The 27465-nt window shown below is 36.0% G+C and overlaps 1 protein-coding gene across 31 annotated transcripts in view; it reads right to left on the bottom strand.

Moving 5' to 3' along the window:
- RFX3 (regulatory factor X3) overlaps positions 1 to 27465 on the bottom strand; it is a 299451-nt gene that overhangs the window by 201501 nt on the left and 70485 nt on the right. For 2 of the 31 annotated variants that reach the window (XM_055087176.1, XM_055087168.1), the window contains one exon: positions 3229 to 3335. The exons of the other annotated variants lie outside the window; for them this stretch is intronic. The gene's annotated coding sequence lies outside the window, so the exon portion shown is untranslated. The remainder of the gene's footprint in view (positions 1 to 3228; positions 3336 to 27465) is intronic. 31 annotated transcript variants of the gene reach the window in all.

Here is a 27465-nt window from a genome sequence, read left to right on the forward strand (position 1 = left end):
GCACCCTTGTCTTGTTCCTGATCTTAGAGGAAATGCTTTCAGTTTTTCACCATTGAGAATGATGTTGGCTGTGGGTTTGTCAATATGGCTTTTACTATGTTGAGGTAGGTTCCCTCTATGCCCACTTTCTGGAGAGTTTTTATCATAAATGGGTGTTGAATTTTGTCAAAAGCTTTTTCTGCATCTATTGAGATTATCCTAGAGAAATAAAAACAAAAATAAAGAAATGGGACCTAATGAAACTTAAAATCTTTTGCACAGCAAAGGAAACCATAAACAAGATGAAAAGACAACCCTCAGAATGGGAGAAAACATTTGCAAACAAAGCAACTGACAAAGGATTAATCTCCAAAATACACAAGCAGCTCATGCAGTGAAATATCAAAAAAATAAACTGAATCCAAAACTGGGCGGAAGCCCTAAACACACATTCCTCCAAAGTAGACGTACAAATTGCCAACAAACATATGAAAAGATACTCAATGTCACTAGTCATTAGAGAAATGCAAATCAAAACTGCAATGAGGTATCACCTCACACCACTCAGAATGGCCATGATAAAAAATCTACAAACAATAAATGCTGGAGAGAGTGTGGAGAAAAGGGAACCCTCCTGCAATGTTGGTGGGAATGTACATTGATACAGCCACTATGGAGAACAGTATGGAGGTTCTTTAAAAAACTAAAAATAGAACATATGACCCAGCAATCCCACTACTGGGTATATACCCTGAGAAAATCATAATTCAAAAAGATACGTGTATCACAATATTCACTGCAGCATTATTTACAACAGCCAGGACACGGAAGCAACCTAAATGTCCATCAACAGATGAATGGATAGAGAAGATGTGGCACATATATACAATGGAATATTACTCAGCCATAAAAGGAAATGAAATTGAGTTATTTGTAGTGAGGTGGATGGACCTAGAGTCTGTTATACAGAGTGAAGTCAGAAAGAGAAAAACACATACGGGATGCTAACGCATATATATGGAATCTGAAAAAAATGGTAGTGATGAACCTAGTGGCAGGGCAGGAATAAAGACGCAGAAGTAGAGAATGGACTTGAGGACACAGGGGCTAAGGGGAAGCTGGGACGAACTGAGAGAGTAGCACTGACATATATACACTACCAAATGTAAAATGGACGTCTAGTGAGAAGCTGCTGCATAGCACAGGGAGATCAGCTCAATGCTTTGTGACGACCTAGAGGGATGGGACAGCGAGGCTCAAGAGGCAGGGGATATGGGGATATATGTATACATATAGCTGATTCACTTTGTTGTACAGCAGAAACTAATACAACATTTAAAGCAATTATACTCCAATAAAGATATTTAAAAAATAAATAAAAAAATAGTAAAAAAAAAAAAAAAAAATAGGTACCAAAAACGTATTTGACAAAATCCAACGTCCATTTCTGATAAAACTCTCTGCAGAGGAGACAACAAAAGAACATTTATTTAGCCTGATAAAGTGCATCTATGACAAACCTATAGTTAACATCGTACTTAATGGTGAAAGACTGACTGCTTCTCCTCTATGATAAGGAACAAGATAGAAATGGTTGCTCCTATCACTTCTGTTCTATGTTGTGGTGGAGGTTCTAGCCAGTGCAACTGGGCAAGAAAAAGAAATGAAAGGTAGATGTAAAACTTTCTTTATTCACAAACAACATGATCTTCTACGTAGAAACTCAGACAGAATCTATAAAATAGCTACAAGAACTATTAAGTTTTAAACAGTTTCAAGACACCACGGCTCCTTTGAGAAATTGCTGATTCTAAGGCTTGGGCACGGAAAATATAAGATGAGCCTTAGGCATCTTGTAGTGTCAAAAAACAAGAAAGTGCTGAGAAAAGGAAAAAAAGACACACAAAAAAGATGGAAGTAAGTCCAAGGGACACAAGACCCAACCTAAAAGAGCTCCCGAAGGCCAGAGCTGGAATAAGTTAAGTGACAATATTTTAAAAATCAATCATGTGTCTATTTACTAATAACCAAACATTGGAAGTTACAATTAAAAAGCAATACCATTTACAATAGCATCAATACATATGAAACACCTAGGAATAAATCTGACAAAAGATGTGTAAGACCTGTACACTGACAACTACAAAACACTTCTGAAAGAAGTTAAAGACATAAATAAATGGAGAGGTATTATTTAGTCACGGGTTATATGACTCAGTATTGTTAAGTTCTTCCCAAATTGTTCTAAAGATGCTATGCAATTCAAATCCAAATCCCAATAGGCTTTTTTTTGGTAGAAATTGACAAAGCGATTCTAAAATTCATATAAAAAAGCAAATGACACAGAATAGCCAAAAAACTCTGAAAAAGAAGAAAAGAAGGCTAACAAAATTACCTGATTTCAAACTTTACTATGAATCTACAATAATCAAGACAATAAGTTATTGGAGTAAAAATAGACAAAGACACCAACAAATGGAATACAGTTCCAAAACTGACCTATACCTAAACGGACAACCAGCTTTCAACAAAGATGCAAAGGCTTTTCAGTGGAGAAAGGACAGCCTTTTAAACAAATATTGCTGGAACAGTTGGATATTCACATTTTTAAAAAGTGATCCCTGGGGCTTCCCTGGTGGCGCAGTGGTTGCGCGTCCGCCTGCCGATGCAGGGGAACCGGGTTCGCGCCCCGGTCTGGGAGGATCCCACATGCCGCGGAGCGGCTGGACCCGTGAGCCATGGCCGCTGGGCCTGCGCGTCCGGAGCCTGTGCTCCGCAACGGGAGGGGCCACGGCAGAGGGAGGCCCGCATACCACCAAAAAAAAAAAAAAAAAAAAAAAAAAAAAAAAAGTGAACCCTCATCCATCTCGCACTACATACAAAAACTAACTCAAAATGGATTGCAGGGTACAGGTTAACAACTCTGCAACTGCTTTACATGTATACTGGGGTTGAACAAATAAGTACTAAATGGATGGTGAGAACGATGTTTCTCACTGCTGGAGAGAGACATTATGGATAAACATTATGTGGTAATGGAAAAGAGCAACATCAGTATGAATTCACTTTTAGCTTAATATAGATAAAAATGGATAGATGCAGAAGTAATTATAGATGTGTATATCCATCAGTTAGCACACATACATATATTTCCTGGCTCTGCTTGCTGAGAAAACCTAGACATAGTGACACCCCAGTAGCAGAAACCAGCATATCCAGTGCCCGCATCTTGGTTCCTAAATAACATACCCCCAGAAAAGTATCTAGGGCTCCTTTGAGAAATGGCTGATTCTAAGGCTGGAGCACTGAAAATATACGATGACCTTAGGCATCTTGTAGTGTCAGGAAACAAAGTGCTGAGAAGAGAAAAAAAAAAAAAGGAAAAGAGTAAGTCCAAGGGACACAGGAGTCAACCTACAGGAGCTGGAATGGCCAGAACTGGAATAAGTTGAGTGGCAAAATAAAAACATAGTACTTGATTATAACTTAAAGTATAAAACTAATATACATGAATCCATACTGGTATAATAAATTATTGTAGAAATAAATAAGTAGAGAAGAGACAAATAATAAATACCATTTATAGTACTGATCTTACAAAAGGATTCCAAATAATTTATGTAGATACTCATCTCCAGGAAGTAAAACATAATTCCTCCTCCCATCTCCCTGGAGCGTGGGCTATACTTAGTGACTTGCTTCCAAAAAAGTAGAAGTGACTTGCTTCCATGCTTTAGCATGGAAACGGTAAGAAAAAACAAAAAGATTAACTTTACAGTGGAGAAACCTGGCAACTATCACTTTGGCTGGGTAATCATGGTTAAGCAGCACCAGTGATAAAGCATGTTGATAGCATGTGTCCACCCACGCCCACTTCTCCCAAAAATCATCCCAATCTAATCAAGAGAAACATAAGACAACCCCAAATTGAGGGACATTCTACAAAATATCTGACCTGTACTGCTCAAGACGGTCATGGTCATTAAAAACAAGGAAAGACTAAGAAACTGCCAAGGATCAGAGAAGACTAAGGGGGCACGAGCCCTAAACACAATATGAAATTCTGGACTGAATTCTGGAACAGAAAACAGTTTAAAAAAACTGGTGAAATCTAAATAAAATCTGAAGTGTAGTTAATAGCAATGTACCTATATTGCCTGCTTAGTTTTGACAAATTTACCATGGTTATGTAAGATGTTAATAATAAGAGAAAGTGGATGAGTGGTATACAGGAACTCTATGTACTACCTTTGCAACTTTTCTAAAAGTCTAAAACTATTCCAAAGTAAAAATGTTATTACAAAAATGGATTATAGACATAAATGTAAAAAGTAAAACCATAAAACTTCTATAACAAAATATGTAATAAAATATTTTAGACTTTGAGTTAGGCGAATAATTTTTAGATAAGATGCCAACAGTATAATCCATAAAAGGTAAAATTGATAAATTAGACTTTACCAAAATTAAATCTTCTGCTATTTGAAAGACACTGTTTGGGAATGACAAGCTGACTAGGAGAAAATATCTGCAAATCATATATCCAGTACAAGACTTGTATCAATAATGTATAAAGAACTCTTAAAATTCAATAATAACCTGATTTAAAATGGACAAAAGATCTGAACAGACACCAGAGAAGATATAAAGATAATAAACGAGCACGTGTTCAAAATCATTAACCTTAGGATGATGCAAATTAATACCACAAGGAAAAACCACTACACACACATTAGAATGAGCTTGATTTACCAAGCATTGGTAAGGATGCAGAAGAACTAGGACTCTCATACTATGCTGGTGGGGATGTAAAAAGGTACCATCAGTTTGAAAAGTTTGCAAGTTTCTTAAATATTTAAACATATTACCTGTCATATAACCCAACTATTCTACTCCTAGGTATTTACCCTCCTCCCCCAAAAAGAAAGCCTATGTTCATACAAAGTCTTATAACATCAATGGTCATAATTACTTTAATCGTAATACTCAATAACTGGACATAACCCAATTGTCCATCAATAGATGAATGGATAAACTAACTGTGGTATATCCTTATGATGGGACAATACTCATCAATAAAAGGAAATAAAATATTGTTACCTGCAACAATATGGATAAATCTCAAAATAAGTATGCTGACTGAAAGAAGCCAGACCAAAAAAAAGAATGCATACTGTATGATTTCATTTATGTAAACTTCAGGAAATGCAAACTAATTTATATTGACAGAAACAGAGGAGTAATTGCAGGGGTTGGGAGGGCGGGACCGGACTTGATGGGACAGGGAGTGGTGGAACAAAAAGAATATAAAGAGACGCAAGGAAACTATTGGGGTGACTGCATAGCCATTATTTTGATTGCAGTTAAGGTTTCACAGATATGTGCATATATCAAAGTTGTATACTTTACATAAGTGAAGTTTATTTTACGTCACATATACTTCAACAAACCTGTTTTTTAAAAAAATCAACAACCACAAAACCTGGAAAACCTGAAAATACACTAAGCCTGGATATGAGAAGCTTGAAAAAAGGGATGATGGCTTTTGACAAACAGCTGATGGCACAGCAAGTGAAAGAGTGATTAAACTTGGTCTATGTGGCTTCAAGAGAGAACTAGTACCCACGCAGTAGAAATGAAAAAGAAGCTGCGTCAGTTACACGAGAAGAATATTCTACAATTCCAATTCGAGCTATCCAAACATGGATTTCTCTGTAGGGTACAGCACCCTCGCAAAGGAGTTTAAGCAGAAACTCAAACAATTACCTGTTAAGTGAGGTCCTAGAAGAAATTCCCACTTGACATAGGAGACAGTATTTCTTCATCTTTAAAGGTACTAGTTACAAAAACAGAATAGTTTCCACTTGGGAAGAAATTTATTTAATCATATTCATCAGACCATAAAGCCATCGACCCCAAATATTTTGAATGGTTTAAAGTATTTGGGAATATATAAGCAAGGTTAATGAACACACTTGTCAATCTTCAACTGGGTCATCCACACAGGGAAACCAATAAAGAAGGCTTCAAAAATCAACATAGTTTGTAAAATATGTATTTATCTTTTTCATCTGTTTTTGCACATACTAAATTTTTATAAATTTCTTGAGGGAAAGGAGCACTTATAATGTTTACCATGTAATTCTAAATACTTATAGGTCAATAACTAATAATAATTGCTGCCATTTATTGAGTATATATTATAAGCCTAGAAATTTGAGCAAAGTATTTTGAACACATGAACTTCACAATACTGCAAGAGAGCTATTATCCCCATTTTACAAATGAAAAATCATAGGCTGAGGGAAGTTAAGGGGACCTTCACATTGAGGATCTGAAGTCAAGTCTAGCTCCAAAACCTAATGATATAAGATTGCCTCCTAGTTCGCTGAAGAAATAGGGACCATCTGATGGTCACTGTGTAATCTCTTTCCTCCCTATCCAAATATTTCCTATAATCCTGCCCAATTTATTTTTCAAAAATACAAATTTTCTCATGTTATTCATCCAGCTTCATCTCCCTCAGTGCCTTGTAACTCCTCTCCTTAGAAGTCTAAACTCATCAACATGGTGAATGAGAGACCTTCCTGTCTACTTTTCCAACACCACTTCCATTTATTTCTCCTGTATATTCCAGATATACTAAAACACTGGCAAGTCTTATGAAATGCAATACATTTGTACTTTCTCTATTCACTTCTCTGCATGCCCTTCCTCTTATTTTCAGCCTGGTGAAGAAACTTTTATCCTTCCAGACTCACTTTTAAATATTGTCTCCTCTACTGAAATCTTCATTGACATTCCAGCAACAATTAGAGTACCTTCTTTTACATGTACATCACTCTATTCATACTAATAATTATTATTGCAAAAAAAACCCTCAAAAACAGTTATTCATCTCTAAATCACCAGTACCTAAGCCCAATTCCTGACATACGGGAAAGGTTCAATAAATGTTTATTGACTAAATGAATGGATGATGGACAGGTGGATGAATAAGCAATTAAATGGCTATAGTAACCAGTAACAAGAATTAAACTAAACTTGAATTAAACAAGAATAAGGAAAACATAAGGGTTTTCCCTTTTTATTGATATACAAAAGAAATTGTACTGCCTATGACAGAGATATACTAGTTGCCACAATTATAACAGACACACTACACCTTGTTAATTCAATATGATTTCATCCTAAATTATGCCTTAATTGAAGCAACCATTATTATCTAGCCTCTTGGATCGTGCAGCCCTATTAAAACAGTTTATTCAATCAAAACTAAGGGTATATATAATTTGATGCAAAAATTAATTCTCAAGACTATACGAAATGGTTGGAAACCAGGGGATCTGTGAACTACTGTGATTACTTGTCAAGAAGAAAGCCAGAGGAATAAACTTTTTGTGACCTCCTCCCACAAACAAAACTATTCACAGATTTTACCATTTCAAGATACAACCTTGTTTAGAGCTCTCCTCCTGCAGATAATATGACATCAAAAAAACTCCCACCATTTAAAATTTCAGGTTCCTTGCTTCCATTCTTCATGATTTAAAATTAAATTTATTTATTTATTTATTTTTTGCGGTACGCGGGCCTCTCACTGCTGTGGCCTCTCCCGTTGCGGAGCGCAGGCTCCGGACGCGCAGGCTCAGCGGCCATGGCGCATGGGCCCCGCCGCTCCGCGGCATGTGGGATCTTCCCGGACCGGGGCACGAACCTGCGCCCCCTGCATGGGCAGGCGGACTCTCAACCACTGCGCCACCAGGGAAACCCAAATTAAAATATTTTTATGCCTGGCCAATGTATCTTTGATTAAGTTCCTAAAATCAGTCTTAATATATAACTGGGATAATTTATGGTACATTTTGGGGGGCTTCTTTTATCATCTTATTCACTTGGACAGAGTTGACATGGAAATAGCTTAGGTTCCTGTTGGACACTGGTGTTTTATGTTATAATCAGGCTAGACCTAATGCTTTTTAAAAATGCAAAATAAGATAGAACTAAAAAACAAGTCAAGAAGCTTTGAGAACCACTCTCAGCTAATGGAAAAATTATTTTAATTACAAGAGAAATGTTCGAAAGCAATCTTCCAGGTGAAAACAAAGCATTAGTTATCGGCTGAGGAAAATGCCTTTCCTAAAGAAATATTCACATGTGCAGAAATCCTTAGTCTATGAAATAAACACCTTATACAGGTAGGTAAAAAAAAATTCACACCTTGGTAATTTTCTTCTAAAATGCTGCCTCATTATAGCAATAACATTTTAATTTATGCTAGAAAGGGTTCCTTTCTGAAAAATTAAAATGTATTTTAAAAAACACATAGGAGGAAAACTGTGGTGCTCTATAAAGTACTCAAACAGTATACAGCAGTCAACTTTGCTTTAAAAGGACAAAAGAAGCCATTTTAAACCACATTAACTGTAATCATCTTTTTTTTCTGAAACATGATAGTGAAATGGGGATAATAACTGAATGATTTCAGATCCCAGCACTGAAAAATTTGGACTATAAAATGAAAAAACAAAAACAAAAAACTTTGGGCTAAGCTGTCCATTAAATAAAAGGAGAATATTTTCCAAAAGCTGGTGTAAATTTTCTCAGATTAGGCGGCAAACACAAGATATGCAATTTGTTTTGATTTTTCCCTTTACTATCTTCAACTTTGCTCCTGAGTTTCCTTTTATAAATAAACAGGTTAACGTAAGGAGGTAACTGATTGTTTAACTTATCACATGTGATCTTTCAAGGGAAATGTTTCAGTTCATTCAAGTTCTGGCTCCTTTCAATATTTCTTGTCTCCTACATGAGAATATGATATTCCATAAAAGGAAAGGATACCATGTGTGAATTAAGTAAGAAGGGTTCATGAGAGAACTGGAATCTAATTACACAAACACACTTCCCTACAGGTGGATATAAGTTCAGAAATCTCTGAAATCTCATCTTTAAAGGCTAGCAGTGCTTTTTTAATTATGCTAAAAGTCCCTTGTCTGCTTGATCTCTCACGAACAATTTTAATCAGGCAAGCCTAATACACTCCGTCTCACAGACAACTTACCAGAGCTCTCAACTATGAGCTAATGGGAAGACAAGGAACCACAAGGATTTTTATTAAAAGGAAAAAATGGCCAGCCTAGAGATTTGGCCAGCAATAAAGCAAGATTAAATCATGCTTTTTCCCCACTCAGCCTACTTAAGAACTACAGACATGTAATTAATTTGCTCTTGAGATTTACTCTGTAAACATAAACACACCATTTAAAACATATTACATCCTTACAATTCACAGTGGTTTTTCATTTTTCTCCTTTCCCATTCACAAATGGACTATTATACTAACAACCAGTTTGCCAGACTCTAAGAATAACCCCTAAAATGTATCTTCCGCCCAAAAGGAGAGCCACAAACCACTCTCTTTAGTCTGTAAGACTCCTGACAAGATCAAAATGAATGTGAAATGATGATTAAAAGGACCAAAAATAACCCCATCTCCACCTTTCAGTTGATCCCCAAGTGCACTTGCTCCTTTAGCTATCTCCAGTCCTCGGTCCATTCTGAGGCCCTTTCAGTACAGCAGCCTACCCCAACCTTCATTTTTCAACTGCTCTAAACTACCTAAACCTAAGAGCCACCTAACTCCTTTCTCTTAATCAATACAACCCATAAACTCCAAAAATGTATTGATGGTTGCCCTGATCCTAAGTGTCAGCGTGTATGCTACACTGAATTGATTTTTCTCTCTCTATCTTGATCTCCCAAACGGCTTTGAAATTAAAAATTCAAAATTGTAAACCCTGATCAGAGTTTACCTGATTAGTTGCTGTGTGGTCTGTAGCATATTCTCAACCCCCTCTGTGCCTCATTTCTTTCATCTGTAATACTGTAATTAACAAAACACTCCCTTAAAGAGTTGATGTAAGAATAAAATGACATAATAAATAAAAGAGCTGATGTAAGGGTTAAATGACATAATACACCTGGCACACCGTGCACACTTAATACATTTAAGTTTCCCTCCAGCAAGTCCCAGATCTGTGTTTCCGGGCTCTTCAAGCAAAATCTTTAGCACTTCTGTCAGAACCACCAAGAAGATACTCAGTTTCTCACATTCTCCCTGGCAATCTTTGCCAGCCTCAGGACTCACCAGTAACCCTTACTCAGACCCTTTCTTTTTTATCTCCCCATCGCTACACTTAGCTCCATCCCTTTTGAGGTTTGCCAGCTATTTTCATTCTAGGGCTCCCTGGGCATCTCTGCCTCACTCAGTTTTTCTGTGCACCGAGTCACGTTTGCTTATTCATTAGAGAGTGCTTCATTTACCTTTGCTACAGTTTTGACCTGCCTGGTTCTTTTCCTCCTTAGTGCTATGCTTCTTACTAATTGCAACTGCACACCATCAGTTTAATTCGACGCTTTTCTATTTTCATTGACTCAAAAGACTACTCCTCACAGTTAAACTAAGAGACAGCAAATTAAAATATAATAGATTAGGATAAATAGTGATGACTATAGCCCAGGAAAAAACATTTGGTTAATTCTAGGAAAATAGTATTTTTTTTTTTACAATCAACATACACTATATGCATTTCACCTATCAGATCCTGTGATTCTTCTGACCTGGTTGTTTGATGAGCTGTAAAAATTCAACTTGCTTACTAAAATGGTAGATGCTGAAGAGCAAAAGAGAATACTTGCCTAGTAAGGCAGGTCAAACAATAAAATTCAGAAATAAGCTTTTAAGAAATGTTCATCAGTACTACTAAGATTGCAAATATACACACACACACAAATCCCTTTAAACTGTCCCCACCTAAAGAGTTCTCTGATCTATCTACAAATATCTCAGATTAAGAAAAACCTCAGTGCTAGAGTTAGAAAGACCAGATCTCTAATAGGGAATATTCCTCTGTAATAACTTAAATCAGTAAGGACACACTGACTAGATACTATAACTATGCTCAATGGTCATTTTTTTCTCCTTTTTTTTGTTTCTTTTCCTTAATAGTCTCTCCCTGATGCATACACAAATTTAAAATGCTTAGTGACACATTATTCTTTAGATAAATATGAATTATATGTCTTTCACAGACTCTATGCTTGGTAATTTTCCTAATGGAGTATAAAGTCTTCCAAAATCCTAGTGTGAATCCCAACCTGTTTCAAATTACCATGTTTTGAAGTCTTGCCTCAGGTTCCGGTCAAGGACAAAAAAATATATCAAATAAAGTGCCATCAAGGACAGGTTTTTTTTTTTCTCTAAGTAACAGAAAAGAGTAATATAATAATTATATTTCTTAGAATTTTACCTTAAAAACTCTTAGGATCATTCTATTCAATTCACTCAGGCAAATTTTATATTCTAACAATATTAACAAACAAATTACTGCAATGACCTAATTTAGTACTTCATGGAACAATGGCTAAAATTTTCTTTTCTACTCGATATTTGGTTTTAAGAGCTGCTGTCATCCAGATCATGGTTTCTAAAATCTTTTTGAAGTAAAAGGAACCAGAGCTCCCCAGAAAAATGACTGATTATAGGAGTGAAGAAGGAAACATAAAGGTAAGTCTGATGCATCCTGAGATGCCAGAAAGGAAGGGCTCAAAAAAGAAAAAAAAAAAAAAAAAAACACACATACACAATGATGAGGGTATGTCAAAGAAACACAGGAGTTAACATAGAACAATTAAAAGTTCCCAATGGCCAAAAGTGGAACAATTTGAGCAATAAAATAAAACAGTATTGGATTTTAACCCAAAGCATAAAATAAGTATCTATGAGTCCATACTTAACATAAATAAATGATTGGCTAAATAAACAGATTGGGGGAGGAGAAACAAATCTCTTGTGCAGAAGTAGTCTAAATAATTTATGAAGCTACTCTACCCTCAAAGGGGTGCAACATAACTCCTGACTTCTTAAGTATGGGCTCCACGTAGTAACCTCCTTTCAAAGAGTATAGTATGGAAAGAGGGGATAAAGAGTAACTTTAGAATGGTGAAATCTGTTAATAAGAAAGGAAACTGTATGTAAGATATAAGGGAACTCTCTGTGCTACCTTCACAAGCTTTCCATAAATCTGAATCTACTGTAAAATTAAAAATGTATCTTAAAAGTTAAAAAAAGAAAGATCTTCTACAGCCTTTGTCTGTCTGAAGTTTGCTATCTAGCTTACCTGTAGAAATTCTAGTCAATTTTAGACCACTTCAATTGTACAATTCTTCACAACACTCTCAAATCCAGAGGTCACTTGCACTACAGTAGAATGGAAAGATGAGAGTCATAGTCCTGCATTTGATTTTGGCTCTATATGTAACTATCCACTTGACAGAAATAACCAATTTCCTCATCTTTAAAATGGGGCAAGCCTGTTTGGTGAGCTTTCTGTTGCCCCGAGGGGGAGGGGGTTAATGCGATGGCCTGTCTGCATTCTCAATGCTGAGTCTCATCTGCATCCATCTCTGGTTTGGCCCACTCATATGTTAACCAGGCCCCAGACCTGGGTGCTTCCAGTTTGTTTCTTTAGACTGGATGCTCAAATGTCATTCTTTAAAAAAAAAAAAAAATCAATCCATGTAATTCTATCTCTGGAAGAATAACCAGAAATTAGATATAGCAGTTGCCTCTATGTGGATGCTGGAGTGGGAGGGAGACATGATTTAACTGTATATATTCTTGGGCTACCTGAATTATTTTTCACTATGCATAAGCACTAATTATTTTAAAAACTTATTACAAAAGCAACAACAAGAAATCCGTTACTACTCAGGGATTACTGTAAGTTTCTTGTTTTTACCTTTGTATCTGCTGTCTGTTATCTCCTTTTAATACAGTACCGTAGCAAATATCAAGAAGCATGGCTCCAGAAGATTAGTCTAAAATGATTTCAATCAACTTATTTTTGTACCAAATCAGCTGTTTCAACTGGCATAGCAGTCTTGGAATCAAAAGTGACTTGAGATAGAACCTAGACCTGCCTATGCACTAGTTATTTAACCTCACTAAACCCCAGTGTCCTCATCTGTAAAACTGGAATAACAATACCCACACTTCACAGGGTTGTTGGAAAGATTAAACAAAAATACATGTAAAGTCCTTAGCAGAGTGCCTCGTCCATCTATTACAGCCATTATCAGTATAAATGGAAGTCTGTGGGAAGATTTGATTTCTCACTCAGACGTGTCTTCTACTCAGCTATGGATCCAGAAGCAACTTCCAAGTTTTAACACCCCTAAAATGCAACTGGCTTTCAGCAATTACTATTCCCAGTTCCCTAAAGAAAAAGCATTAAATAACGAGAATGAACAGTATTTCCTTCTCTGCACAGAAATGTCTCCAATCATAAGAAACATGCAGGAGTCACGCATTATAGGTAACACGCTTAGAGTTGAATAATTCTTTTGAACCATAAAAAAAACAAAATAATCAAGGACAATAACATAAAACTTGATTAAATGTGCAGAATGCTACAGTTGGAAGTCGTCTTTGGGATTCTGCCAAAGGATTGCATAAGTTTTAAATTTTAGTTTATATTTGCATTCTGGCTTTTTGCTTTAGTTTACTTGCAAAGGGGCATGTCGTATTTTACCTAGAAACAGATTTTTTGAGACTAGTGGTAACAGATATAAATAACTTTAATAAAAATACAGCGGCTTCCCTGGTGGCGCAGTGGTTGAGAGTCCGCCTGCCGATGCAGGGGACACGGGTTCCTGTCCCGGTCCGGGAAGATCCCACATGCGCGGAGCGGCTGGGCCCGTGAGCCACGGCCGCTGAGCCTGCGCGTCCGGAGCCTGTGCTCCGCAGCGGGAGGGGCCACAGCGGTGAGAGGCCCGCGTACCGGAAAAAAAAAAAAAAAAAAAAAAAAGGGAAAAAAAAAAAAAAGGTTAGAGCAATGCATGTAAACATCTTATGTACTCAATGAATATTTGTTGAGTGAATTTTGAGTGTATAAATATGCGAATAAATAATGTTACCAATGCATCTTCCTTCCCATGAGTAATCAGAAATACCATTCCTTTCCTATCTGTCTCAAAAAAGTAGCTAAACAACATATTTTACACTGATGTCTATTTTACCATGGGTTTTAAATTAAAGCATTTCAAAAACTATAGGTATATTTCCACTCACAGGACCTTTTGTGTATTTGTGTGGATTCACACATCTACATACATGTACACGGGCAACACTCTAGAGTAGATGTATCTCTATGTACTCGAATGTAACTTAACATATGAAAGTATTACCTTACCAAAAGATATATTTGAGGAATTTTTTATACTTCCTATTTTTTTTTAGAGTTTTGCTACAAGATTGCTTAAAACTCCTTCTTGTTTTTGAGATCACACATAAGAAAAACAGCTCATGTATCTCAGATTTGAAACCACCTCTAGCAACTTGACTGCTAACACATTATTGACCGGAGGATTTTTGCAGAAACTAAAGCCTGTGGCAATAATACATCTCTGGTCAATAATGTGTTAACTAGAAAGTCACTGTAAATTTTTAGACTGTGCCTATCAGTGAATTCTCCAAAACAAAGGGAAGAGGAATGGAAATCTGAAACCATAATGATAAAAATCTTAAAGAACCATCTATTCCAAATGGTTAGGCTAGGAACTACTTAAGAAATTCCACTCCATTACTCTACCACCCAGTCCAATAATGGCCATTGTTGACTGATTTTTTTTCTCAAATCTTCCATTTTATGTAACACTTCACAGTTTGTAAGTCATTCACATGTATGTCAAATCATAGAATCCTTACAAAACCTGCAAGCAAATGATGTGCAGTTCATTTAACCAGGGATAGATAGTGTGATTTGCACAAGCCCACCAAGCTAGTAAGCGGCAAAAGTGGAATTCATACCCAAGACCTCTGGCCCTAAATACAGTGCTCTCTCCACTGTCTCCCAGCTGATATCCATAGCTGAATTCCACTTTCACTGACTGGCCCCATTTCTTGAAGTACGACGCCCCCTATCCACGTCCCTGCAATCCTTCCTCAGGTGGTTTACCACAGCCTCTCTGGTCTCACACCAGTCTGTAGCCATAGACATCTTCCCAAATTTAAATCAGATAGTCTTTGAGGTAAGACCAGCAAATGCTTTTCAGCGTTTCCAGATACAGAATAAACTTCTTGGTAAGGTCTTCAAGGTCTGAGGGGCTTGACTGCTTCTTCATTTTCAGGTTTGGAATGTATTCTCTGTCAATCGGACAGGCTTTCCGTCCTTCATAATCACCATGCTCACTCATTTTGGGTCCCTCTCTCCTCCCCTTTTCACCTAGTTAATGTATACTCTCTGTTACCTCAAGCATCATTTACTCAAGCAAGGCTTTCCTTACTAACCAAATTAAATGCCCATACTGTACACTCCCGGGGTGCCATGTACCTCTACTTCACTGCAGTTATCAGAGCTCCAGTTACATTTACTCATATAATTATTTGCTTAATGTCTGACTTTTCCACCAGACTGTCAGTGCCACAAAGGGTAAAGATGAAGTCATTTTTTTCTGTTTTTAATCATTATTATATCCCCAATGCCCCAGCACAATTTCCAGCCCTATAGTAGGTACTTTCTTTTAAAAGCTGAACAAATATTTCTTTTAGTCTTTAAATATTTGAAAACAGCTATTATTCTGATGATCCCTCACTCTATACATATACGCACAAAAGTTAAGGTTTACTAAGGAAACCACTCTGATTCTTTAAAACATTCCTTTTATGACAAAGTTCCCAGACACTTCTTAAAACCCAGAAACTATAAAAGAACACAATGGCATTTTCTCACCAGTAAAGAGACTCTGTACCTTTTCTGTTATAAACACTGTGCTTCTATTAAAACAATCTACACCTGAGACAGTGACAGTTATATCACAAATTCCCAGGTCTTCTTCATATGAATTGCTCTTAAAGCATGTCTATTTGATTCTTACTAGTGTGATAATTTGACAAACCTATATGCAGAATTTTACATTAATCACTATTATAGACCATTTTCATTTTGGCCAATCATTTCAGAGGGCTAAGCTTTTTTTCAATCCTGATTCCCTCATCCAAACTATTAGCTTTTGCTCCAGCTTTATGTGATATGCAAATGTGATGGGCCTGTTTCATCCAAGTCAGTGATAAAAATGATTAATACAACAGAGTGAAAGAAAGAGCCAGGTCATGTCACTAGAAATACCTCTCTCCAAGCTGACATCAATCCATTCATCAAATTTTTTCAAACATCTATGAATCTACCCATCCTCGTTAAACAGTACCTAATTTGACCATCTATTTCATAAACATATCATGAGACACTTTGTCCAAAGCCTTGCCAAAATCAACTTACTCCACCTACATAGGAAAAAGAATTACACTAGTTTAATATGACTTATTCCAAGTGAACCCATGTGGTCTCCAGAGGACTGCTTCTTTTCTAGTTAAGTCTTCACAAACCATTTGTCTAATGATCAATTAAAGAACTGTCCCAAAGATAGACATGAAACCCACTAATCTCACAGTTTCAGAATCCTATTTTTACCCCTCTTTTTTGAAAATGAATGCGGTATCTGCAGGATCTGAAGTCTTTTGGCACCTCTGGTACTGACCATAAATTGCTCAAAGAACACCAAACCATTCATTTATGCAAGTCATTTAATCTCAGAACATTAACTAGTTGAGAGCATTGAGTGCTTTCTTATCACTGTCTCACCTTCCTTAAACTTTAATTCCCTTGCTACCATCATTAGTCTCCTTTACTGAACCCGAATATCATTTTCTTTTGATAGAGAAGTTGAAACCAACCCAGGAGTACCACAGCTCTGCCTTAACTGCAACATCTAGTATTATTACACACCATCTGACCCAAGCAATAGTTTATCCTTTTTCTTGTTTTCCTTCACGATCTGAACAGAATATGTTGTGGTCCTTAGCATCTTTACAGGCCTCAAGACATTTTAGGATTCAGCATCCTGTATGCTCCTCTTTTATATTACTTTTCTATTTGTGTTCCAACCCTTTCTTATGTACGAGGATCACCTGTGCTTATGTTGCCAGTATTTCACCACAGACATTTCATGCATTCAATTAATGTTTTATTGCTTGCCAAATAAAGGCAAGTCACCAAACTAGAGCAAAGGTTACAAAGAGACCTAAGAGCTTATCCCTGCCTTTAAGGAATCCAGAGGGAAAAAAACAGACTTTGGGGAAGAAAAATAGGCTTCTATATACCAAGATAAAAGTAAGTGCTGTGTGAGCAGAGTACAGAGCAACTAGCTCAAGTATGAAATAGCTGTTAAACTCTTCATCAAGGAAATGATATCTGAGTTGAGTCTTGAGGTGAGGAAGTAGTCCGTTAAAGACTAGAAGAAGTATGTGCAAAGGTAGGGTAATATAAAAAATACCTTGTTTTCATACAAGAGTGATTAACTTCAAGTAGCTGGGATTTAAGTTGCATGGAGTGCAAGAGATAGTCTGAAAATATAAAGTCAGTTATAAAAAGGTCTTGTGATTTAGGTGTCCAACACATAGGATAAATAAAAAGAAGCAAATTCTCTCTACAGAATACTATGGCAGCAACTAAAAGAAATCAAGATGTATACCCAGTAACATGTACAGATCTTTAAAATAGTGCTGAGGGCAAACTAAATAATGTCTAGAGCATAATACCAGCAATGCAAAATTAAAATACATGCACATTGAGTACTGTATGCACACAAAATAAAGCTACATGTTTATACAAATAAAAGGATTCAGAAAAAATATATGACAATAGTTACCTACGGAGAGGGAATGTAATGAAGGTGGGAAATGGAAACAAAAGAATTTTTTAAAACTGTGTATGCATCTGTTTGACATCCAAAGACATGAAAAAACTTAACAAGTGACAGAAGTTTTAAAGTCTGGGAATGGCAAAATCTAATGGGGTTTTTAGGAAGAAAGTTTGGCCCAGTGTGAAGTATACAGCCCCGTAGCTATAGTTTATTCTTGAGTCAAAGAGCATGGGTTCATCGCCCTTTTTCTGCACATACTGAGCAGATCTTTATCATTCTGTTAGAAAAGGCTAGGTATCAGACTAAACTGCCAATAAGTAAAGAGGAATGTAGAACTCTTGGTAAAAGATGAAACTGAAGACTAGGTTTGACAGGGAGTCCACAGCTGCAAATAAAAGCAGTATCTTAAAGCTCAAATTTTTTGACTATCTTCTGGAAATTTTATTGAAAACATTCCTGCACTGTGTAGATAATGAACTACATAAATACTAAGGGTTTCACCAAGCTGAGGGTCTGTTCCATTTTCTTATAAGTGTGCCAAAGGGAGAGCAATGAGAAATTAAAACAAAGCTTTGCTGAGTATGTCTTGGCAGCTCAGAGTAGGAATCTCTGTAATAAACTCATACAGGCCCTACCACTTGAGAGATGAATCTTGCATTACCAAGAACTGCTTCATCTGTACAAACAGACTTTCTATAGAACTATAACTGAACCCTACAGGCAACGAGCCAACATTTTAAAATTTCATCAAGCTCTAGTGCCAGGTGACAACTGTTTGCTGTGACATGATTTATGTAACACATTTCATCTAGTTATCTTAGAATCAAAGGAATTTTACCAAAGGGTTCTCATTCAGATAAACAGGAATGATTTCTACTCTAATCACATCTGTGAAAAGTGGAAAACACACCTGGGAAGTTCCAGGACAAGATCCTACTGATTAAATTTTGAGAATAAAGAACTTAAAAACAAAATTGGCAGCCTTATTGGGCGTTCCTCTATTGTGAAGACATTGTTTTTCATTTGAATGCAGAAAGCTAACTAAAAAGCAACCAGAATCAAAATATATTTTAGGGCTTCCCTGGTGGCGCAGTGATTGAGAGTCCGTCTGCCAATGCAGGAAACACGGGTTCGTGCCCAGGTCCGGGATCCCACATGCCGCGGAGCGGCTGGTCCGTGAGCCATGGCTGCTGAGCCTGCACGTCCGGAGCCTGTGCTCCGCAACAGGAGAGACCACAAAGGTGAGAGGCCCGCGTACCGGAAAAAAAAGAATATATGTGTGTGTGTATATATATATATATATATATATATATATATATATATATATATGTGTGTATATATATATATATATATATATATAAAGTTATAAATGATATATATAAATAGTATATAACATGGTTAACAATACTCTATATATAACCTTACATTTCCACAGACATGTTCATGACGGTCAAAAGTTTGTTTTTCCATTTGGTCTGTGATTCAGAATTTGACAGGGATTCCTTCCCCTCTGAACCTTCTCAACAAGTATCATTTCAGCCCCTGCTTAATTATCCAGCATCTCATCCTATTATCTTCTCACCCATTCTATTCAGAATAAGGTATACTTCAATAAAAGGTGGAATTTAAAGGAAGGTCTCTTCAATACAGACTCTAATACAGTTTTATTTTTAAATATTATTACCTAAGGAAGGTAAATATATTATCTATGGGTAATGAGATATGGGCACTATTTCCTTTCATAAACAAGAAAAACGATTTCAAATAACTAGGTAGTGACATGATGAGGGAAAATATAACAAGTTCTCAATTTCAAAAGATGGTTATATATATCAAAGGACCTTGGTCTAGGATCTTCCTCTTGCCTTCTCTCAGTTTCCTGGCTTACAACCCAACTTTAGATACAAATGCACAGTCATTAGCTTTGTCAAAGGGTCTGTGAAAAACTGAAGAGTGGAAGGCAAGGACTGAGAAAATCTAAAAGTTACATATCAGGTACTTAGAAAAGATACTAAATCTGTCTGGACCCTAAAATTAAATTCTATTATACTAAAATGCCAATTTTTTTTATAATGACACATTAAGTGAGCACCTCAACAATTTATGCTAAATAAACTCTTGCACCTCAATCTACCCATGCATGAAATGAAACAACCTAATATTAACAATGTCACATAATAATTTTAACATTATGGTTAGGAAAAAGTCCTTGTTCAATAAAACAATTATTGTCCTGATACTTGCCAAGCTTTCCTCTATCTTACATACTCATAAGTAAGATAAATCAACATTTAAAAAACAATATAACATTTAATGTTCAGTTTTACTTTCTTAACATTAAACTTGAAATTTATAAACTTGTTTATTCATATCACTTAGTCATCTCATTATTTGTACACCTAAACTGAGGTGGGATTTCACAGAATCTCAGAGCTTGTACATTACCTCTCATCCTCCCAGGCTTGAGAAGAACATTTGGGGTTAAAAAAGCCCTTCAAGCAATATCACTAATTACATTAAGACATGATAGTAGTTAGTTATAAGCTACACATGTCCACTATCAAAAAAGCTCCAAAACATTGCTATTTTCTTGCCATTCCAAGTACACATACCTCTGTTTCTATAGTGAGAAAGAAATGATACTTAGATGACCACTTAACCAATCAATTTCCTAACAGCAACATATTTTACTGTATGTACAACAGAGAACTACACACACCTACCAATGCTTCTTTATATTCTTACTTTGACATATTTAATGTTCCCATAGAAAAATATTTTTCTTGTAAAATGACAGGTTATTAAAATCTACAAAATACAACTTTTCCCAGTGAGTTATAACATCCTTGAGATTTACTATTTCTTTCTTATTTTCTTTCTTTCACTAATACTCACTTAAAATACACGGTATAGTAGTAATACCACAGCTGCCTTTAACAGAGTAATTTGTAACGTGGCTTTTTATGTCATTCTATACAGTAAATAAGCATAAATGCAACTCACGGGGTGAATACTTCATAAAATATAATCATGCAAAGTATCAACAATATGCTTAATAATTTAGTTATAGCTATTGATTCTTATATCTTATGTCATTATGTAGGTGGTATTTACTGCAAAGTAAGCATTTAGCAAATTTACACAGGAGAAAAATTTCAAGTTCATGATGGTTGTAAGAGGAAAAATGGAAAAGGATCTATTTAAGCACCTTAGGAAATTCTGTTTCATATAATTTAAACTTTTCAGGTAGTTTTGAAATCTCATCATTCTAATAAATGTTATATGATATTTATAAAGGCAAGAATATGCTAGATGATTTACAGAGCATAGGGTTTCTCCTCAGGAGATTTACAGTCTAAGCTGGATAGCAAATATAAGCAGCAAATAGTTTTTAAACCTTGTAGCAATGTTAAATTTTTAATACTCTTTAAAGTACATAAGAGAGCAACAAACTGTTTTCATCACATGAAAACATAAATTGAGTTTTGTGTTTCTCTATTAAACAATATAGTTCATCATTTTTATTCATTTAATCCAATTTCCCAATCCTCCAAAACAATTTTAAAAGATACTGTGTTAGTCAGTAAAATTGCATTTGTCATTCTCATTCTAAAGTTCATAGAATGTGCTTTAGATGAAGGTAGAATGATTTTAACACCAACATGTAAAAAGCCATCCATCCAATAAGGTCAAGTCAAATCGATGACTAAGCAATTGGAATACATCTACCAGTCTTCTCATCTAAAAAGATAAAATAGAACTACTGCCCTTTCAAGGAATAGGTTCTTGCTAGGAAGAAGTACAGTTAGAACAATATAATGCTAGATCAAAGTTTTTTCACAAATTCACTGCAGTGTAACAATTATCACTGACAAGTCTTAAGAAGTTGAAGTATATATAAAGTGTGACTTAATGAGAATGTACAAGACTTTACAAAATGTTTTCAATGAAACAAAAAATGCAAGTATTAACATCTCTATGAAATATACTATCATATATTTATGGTTATTTAAATTAAATTCACATCTAAATTTACATTTTTATTTTGCATATCACATTTTACAAATACCTGCATTAACATACCTGCATAAGCTATTTTATTTTGTGTTTTATTTTGGTTTTAGGTACAAATAACCATTTGGAGAATATGTGAAAAGAAGAACATGCCCTATAGCATATATTAAAATATTTCTTATTTCAGTGACAAGAAATAGGTTGTCAGAGTAACATAAGTGACCTTTTGTATCACCCAATGCATAAATCAATTTGTGTTTATTACTATTTCCAAAAATAAAAGGGGAGAATGTTCACCAACTTATTTTATGAGGCCAGCATTACTTCAGTTTTAAAAAAAATGACCAAAATATTACAAGAAAATTTAACCACTACCAATATTCAAGAAGACAGAAGAATGTAACAAAATCCTAACAAATCAAACCAGTAACATATAAAAAGTGTAATAAATCATGATAAAATGGGACTTATCCCAGAATTCAAATGTTGCCTCATATTACAGTATCAATCAGTGTAATTTACCAGATTAACAGGCTAAAAGAAAAAAAGCATAAAATCACCTCAATTTAACCTTCACTCACATGTAAAAACTCTGCAAACTGGGAATAGAAGGGAACTTCCTAAAGGTGATAAAGGGCATCTAAAAAGAACCTATAGCTAACAGCATATTTAATGGTCAAAGATAAAACATTCTCTTTCTAAGATCAGGAAGAGCACAAGGGTATTTTCCCTTGCCATTTCCATTCAACATTGCAGGTTCTAATCAATGCAATAAGCCGAGAAAGATTAACAACTTACTGACCAGAGACATCTAAATACGTCTTTTGTTACCTGAATGTATTGACCGGAGACATTTCAATATTCACTTACATAACAAATCTCTGGCCACAGGCATTAGTTTCTGCAAAAATCCCCCAGTCAATAATGTGTTAATAAAAGGTAGACAAATTGAAAAGGTAAGAGTAAAACTGTATTTGCCGACAACATGATTGCTTATGCAGAAAGTCCTAAAGATATTTTTCAAAGGCGATTAGGAATAATAAGTACATTTAGTAACATTATAAGGCTATACGGTCAATACATAAAAAGTCAAATATATTTCAATAACAGCCATATTATACTTCAGTACTAGCAATGCTAGTATAAAAGTATCAAATATATGATACACCTAGAGAGAAACTTAAGAAAAAAAGATATGCAAGAATTATACATTGAAAACTAAAAAACACTGGTAAGAGAAATTAAGAAGACCTAAATAAACAGAGATATGTCATGTCCATGGATCATAATACCCAATATGGTTAAGATATTAATTTTCCTGAAATCAATCTACAGAGTTAATACAATTCCAATCAAAATCCCAGGAATTTTTTGGTGGAATTTGACAAGCTAATTCTAAAATTTATAGGCAAATTCAAAGGACCTAAAATAACCAGAACAATTTTGAAACACAGACAAAATGAGAGGAATCGTATACTACCTAATTTTAAGACTATGAAGCTACAGTAAACAAGAACATAAGGTACTGACATAAAGATAATAATAAAAAAATTGGAATTCAAATACACCCACACAAACATCATCAATTGATTTTCAATAAAGATGCCAAGGTAATTCAATGAAAAAATTATAGTCTTTTCAACAAATGGTGCTGAAAAAATTGGATACTCATATGCAAAGATAGGAAACCTTACACCATATGTAAAAATTAGCTCAATGGGCTTCCCTGGTGGCGCAGTGGTTGAGAGTCTGCCTGCCGATGCAGGGGACACGGGTTTGTGCCCCGATCCGGGAAGATCCCACATGCCGCGGAGCGGCCAGGCCCGTGAGCCATGGCCGCTGAGCCTGCGCGCCCGGAGCCTGTGCTCCACAACGGGAGAGGCCACAACAGTGAGAGGCCCGCGTACCGGGTGGGGGGGGAACAAAACCCTCAAAATGTATTGACAACCTAAAGAGAAGATTATAAACTCCTAGAAGAAAACAGACAAATTAAATGACATTAGGTTAGACAAAAATTTTAATACTCCACAAAAAGCCCAAAGAAAAAAAATGATAAATTAACTTCATCAAAATAAGACCTTTGTTCTTTGAAAAGACACCCTTAAGAAAATGAACATGCAAGCACATCAATGTGAGGGGGAAAATTTGCGAAACATATTTTTGATAAAGGGTTTGTATCCAAAATATGTAAATATCTAAAAAGAACTCAATAAGGAGACAAAAAACATGCTTTTTTAGAAGTAGGTAAACGGTCTGGACACTTTACAAAAGAGGATATGCAAATGACCAATAAGCATATGCAAAGATGCTCAACATCATTAGTCATTCTAGTGTAATACAAATTAAAACAACAATAAATTACTACTACATACTCACTGGAACTAGAGCTAAAATTAAAAACACCGTCAATATTATGTGTTAGCAAGGACGCAGAGCAACTGGAACTCATACATTACCAGTGGAGGTGCAAAATGGTACGTTTAGAAAATAGTTTGTTAGTTACTTACAACGTTAAAGTATTTCCTTATCATATGACTCAGCAATCTTTCTCCTACTCATTTACCCAAGTGAAACAAAAACATATGCTTATACAAATACTTGTACCAAATGTACATAATAGCTTTATTCATGATAGCCAAAAACTAGAAACACTCCAAATACCCATCAACTAGTAAACAGAATAAACAAACTGTGGCATAGCCATACAAAATGAACTACGTCTCAGCAATAAAAAGGAACAAACTACATGATACAAGTACAATCTAAAAAAAAAAAAACAGGTACAAAAACTACATACCGTATGATTCCATTCTAAAAAAGACAAGACAATAATGACATTGAGCAGAGGTATGGTTGCCAGGAGCCTGAGGACGAGGTAAAGGATTGACTATAAAAGGTCATGAACAAGCTTTTTGGGGTGATGTAAATGTTCTACATATTGATGTGATAGTGGTACATCACCATATATATTTGTCAAAACTCATCAAATTGTACACTAAAAATTGGTAAATTATATTGTATGTAAATTATGCCTCAATAAAACCAATTAAAATAAAAGCAATCAAATATATGCTGAAGACATACATTGGTGAGAATGTCTGGTAACTTACCTATCCAAGAAATAAATGCAATTTGTTTGATTTGAATAAGTAAAAATGCAAATGCTAAAAAAAACCCCAAAAGGTTATCAGTGGAAAAGTCAGTCACTCTATCTTCCCTATGATTTCTATGCCTTTTTTCACTTCATTTATATCTGCAAAAAAACTATATAAGTACATGAGGACCTGCTTACTAATTAAGACATCTATATATTTTTTTAAATAAATTTATTTATTTATTTTTGGCTGCGTTGGGTCTTCGTTGCTGTACGCGGCTTTCTCTAGTTGTGGTGGCTTCTTTTGTTGCAGAGCATGAGCTCTAGGTGCGCGGGCTTCAGTAGTTGCGGCACTCAGGCTCAGTAGTTGTGGCTCACGGGCTCTAGAGCACAGGCTCAGTAGTTGTGGTGCACAGGCTTAGCTGCTCCGCGGCATGTGGGATATTCCCGGACCAGGGATCAAACCCGTGTCCCCTGCATTGGCAGGTGGATTCTCAACCACTGCACCACCAGGGAAGCCCCAAGACATCTATATTTTAAAGGACACTTTATTAAAATAGAAGACTCTAACTAATAACATGTAGGTCATTATGTGCCCCATAGGGGAACCTTCCCAAAGCCCTTACAATCTGAAGTCTTTTTTTTTTTTGCAATACGCGGGCCTCTCACTGTTGTGGCCTCCCCCATTGCGGACCACAGGCTCTGGACGCACAGGCTCAGCGGCCATGGCTCACGGGCCCAGCTGCTCCGCGGCATGTGGGATCGTCCCGGGCCGGAGCACGAACCCGTGTCCGCTGCATCGGCAGGCGGACTCTCAACCACTGCGCCACCAGGGAAGTCCTGAAGTCTTTACTCTATAAATCAGAGTATCAGTGGTCTGCCAGCATCTTAGTATCTCACTTCTAACAACCTGCCAATCCTGCCAGTCCTAAACTTTATCTCCTAGCAAATACCATATAAACCAATACTTATCAATATATCAATTTGAATATATTAAAAGTCACATTAAAATATCCTTAAAGTGTAACTACAAAATCAAAGCTAACATTCCTGTATTGCAGGAGCTTATAGTACACCTGGGAAGAGAAGGCATACACACAGGACACTTTTAATAATAATACAAGATAATATATATGCCAAAATAGAGTGATGAGTGATAAAGACAGGAAGACTGCTAGGGTAGAAAAGACAGCAAACATGGACCACAATGAGGTATGAGGGACTTGATCATTCCTGAAAAATGGGTTTGAAAAAAATGAGTGAACATGAGGCTGACACAGATGTGACTATGTGAACAACATTTTCGATGGAGAAAGTAGAGACTACCTACCTGAATTGGAAGATTAGAGAGAAGTACAAGATAAGGTTGGAAAGATAGGATTCATTTACCCAAGTAACATTTATTGAGTACCTGTTATATGTCAGGCACAGTACAGAAATGGAGCTGTTTGGAAAGAAATTTCAGTCTTAGGAATTTGGTCTTTTTACTCTGTAGCAATGGAAGTAATAGAGTTGTACAGCGCTAATGGCAATTTCACATACATTATCTCAACCAATCTTCACAACAAATGATTTTATAGAATGGGGAAACAGAGGCTTAGGAAGGTATATTTTTATGCTTAAGGTACTACAGCAAGAGATGAGGAGGAAAAAAACAAAAAACAAAAAACCTAGATCTTCCTACTCCTAGCCCAGTGCTCCTTTCTTGCTCTGTTCTCTATACTATTAAACTCTTTTTCTAAGGAAAACACTAAATCATTTTTTTTAAGCATGATGTGATAAAAGCAGTATTTTAGTCAAATACATATGCCCATGTTGTATCAGTTGAATTAGAAGGCAAACAACATGGAAGCAAGGAGATCAACTAGTACTCTACTATAATAATCCAAGAATAAGTGGGAGCAATAGGAATGAAAGTCAGTATCTATGAGACTATATAAAAAGGTTCAACGAGGTGTCATATTTGAAAATGCCAAGAGACTCAAAAATAACTAGGAGCGGGCTTCCTTGGCAGCGCAGTTGTTGAGAATCCGCCTGCCAATGCAGGGGGACACAGGTTGGAGCCCTGGTCCGGGAAGATCCCACATGCCGCGGAGCAACTAAGCCCGTGCACCACTACTACTGAGCCTGTGCTCTAGAGCCCGCGAGCCACAACTACTGAGCCCGTGCGCTGCAACTACTGAAGCCCATATGCCTAGAGAATGCCTGTGTGCAACAACAAAGACCCAACACAGCCAAAAATAAATAAATTTATAAAAATTAAAGAAGAGCATATAAAGAATGTCTTTCAAAAAAATAAATAATTAGGAGACCAGTAGAGCCACTCATAAAACTGAAATATCAATAAACAGATGTGTTTTGTTGAGGAAATCACCTAGTGTGGTCAAATTATTCCCCAAACACAAAGATATTAGGTCAAACAAAATATAAGTCTTAACTGCTAAAACCAGAATAACCCAGGGTTTACTGCAATTGGATACTTTATTTACAGATATTTGTAACTGTCTATACTTAACAGTCTAGACCCTCCACCAATCCCCAGAGGTACCTACAATCATAAAGCCCAGTAAGAGTTTACACCCACTTTCTGTAAACCTCTAAAATAGTTGGTACAC

The sequence above is a fragment of the Physeter macrocephalus genome, chromosome 9 (genome assembly GCF_002837175.3).
Source record: "Physeter macrocephalus isolate SW-GA chromosome 9, ASM283717v5, whole genome shotgun sequence".
In the NCBI taxonomy this organism is placed as follows: Eukaryota; Metazoa; Chordata; class Mammalia; order Artiodactyla; family Physeteridae; genus Physeter; species Physeter macrocephalus.